Consider the following 2188-nt stretch of genomic DNA (forward strand, 5'->3'; position numbering starts at 1 on the left):
GTCTGTAGCAGAGAGAAGTGCAAAATCAGAGACAGAAGCTGAAGCAGGAGAATGGAAGGAAATAGGCCAAGAGACAAAGATGAATCAGGCTGGTGAAGAGTCGTGGGTGTCTCCCCCTCCTGCAAGTAACAAGCTCCCCTCTCCCTCCCTGTCTTCCAGAACAAGAAGAGGCATGAAAAGAGTGGAGGAGAAGATGGCTCTATGCAGGGGTAGTCTCAGATTGCTTGGAAAAAGCCCTGGAGAGGAGTGGACTTAGACAATTGTGGGAAGGTGGGGACTTGCAATCTCAGCAACTGATCCATGGGGCAAGACCTACCAGGAATGCACTGCTGTACTCATGAGGCCTGACACTCCACTAAGTCAGTGCAGATTGTGTTCTTGCCAATAGGGAGTTACCTCCAATTTGAACGGTATGGTTTACTGCTGGCTCACTCCTGACAGCTGGCATGTGTCCTTGAACCTTGAAGATGCCTCTTGCTTGCCTGGATGGAGGAGGGAGAGGGGTGTGCAAGCGTGTATAGAAACTGGCCTGAAGTACGGAGGTAAAATTCATTTGTTGCACCGCTTACTTTTTCTTCTCACACCACCTACCACTGGCACGTGGCCCCCCAAAGATTGCCCAGAATGGAATGTGGCCCTGCAGCTGGAAAAGGTTCCCCATCCCACTTTACCTGCTCAATGAACCAAAGAGAGATCTGTGTAGGGGAAGGGCTCAGGGATGGAGCATCTGCTTTGCATGCAGAAGGTCCCATGTTCAATCCTCTGCATCTCCAGGTAGGGCTGGGAATGCCCCCTCTGGGAAACCCTGCAGATGAGCTGCCAGTAAGTGCTGTTGATAATGCTAAGCAGAATGAGCCAAGGGTCTGACTCAGCGTAATACGGCTTCCTATATTAGACTATATTAGACTGCGAAAGGCTGGGCTGGATGAATCCCAAACCGGAATTAAGATTGCCGGAAAAAATATCAACAACCTCAGATATGCTGATGATACAACCTTGATGGCAGAAAGTGAGGAGGAATTAAAAAATCTTTTAATGAGGGTGAAAGAGGAGAGCGCAAAATATGGTCTGAAGCTCAACATCAAAAAAACTAAGATCATGGCCACTGGTCCCATCACCTCCTGGCAAATAGAAGGGGAAGAAATGGAGGCAGTGAGAGATTTCACTTTCTTGGGTTCCATGATCACTGCAGATGGTGACAGCAGTCACGAAATTAGAAGACGCCTGCTTCTTGGGAGAAAAGCAATGAAAAACCTAGACAGCATCTTAAAAAGCAGAGACATCACCTTGCCGACAAAGGTCCGTATAATTAAAGCTATGGTTTTCCCAGTAGTAATGTACGGAAGTGAGAGCTGGACCATAAAGAAGGCTGATCGCCGAAGAATTAATGCTTTTGAATTATGGTGCTCTTGAGAGTCCCATGGACTGCAAAAAGACCAAACTTATCCATCCTTAACGAAATCAGCCCTGAGTGCTCACTGGAAGGACAGATCCTGAAGTTGAGGCTCCAGTACTTTGGCCACCTCATGAGAAGAGAAGACTCCCTGGAAAAGACCCTGATGTTGGGAAAGATGGAGGGCACAAGGAGAAGGGGACGACAGAGGATGAGATGGTTGGACAGTGTTCTTGAAGCTACTAACATGAGTTTGGCCAAACTGCGAGAGGCAGTGAAAGATAGGCGTGCCTGGCATGCTCTGGTCCATGGGGTCACGAAGAGTCGGACACGACTGAACGACTGAACAACAACAATATTAGAATTGGTTGGGGAGATGACAAGTGTACATCATCTTCTGCATTCACCTGCAGCATAAGAGCCTGGGAACCTAAAAAGAGTTCTGCTAATCCATTATCCTATTCTCACATTGACCACCCAGATGCCCCAATGGGAAGTCCACAAGCAGGACTTAAACATAACAGCTCTCTCCCCACATCACAAGTCCCGTGGCATCACTGAGGCATGGAGTGGCAGGCAGAGGCATGCAAATAAAATAATAATAATAATAATAATAATAATAATAATAATAATAATTGCAGCTATTGTTATTATTAGCATCAAGAGGGCTGTCCACCTCACTCCCTTATTCGTAAAATCAGCACATGCCACTTTATGTACCAGGTTACCAGGCTCAGAGACCTTAAACCATAGTCTGACTGTTCATTAGAGACTTCTTACTTAATTGTAGTTTGC

The sequence above is a fragment of the Lacerta agilis genome, chromosome 13 (genome assembly GCF_009819535.1).
Source record: "Lacerta agilis isolate rLacAgi1 chromosome 13, rLacAgi1.pri, whole genome shotgun sequence".
Taxonomy (NCBI): domain Eukaryota; kingdom Metazoa; phylum Chordata; class Lepidosauria; order Squamata; family Lacertidae; genus Lacerta; species Lacerta agilis.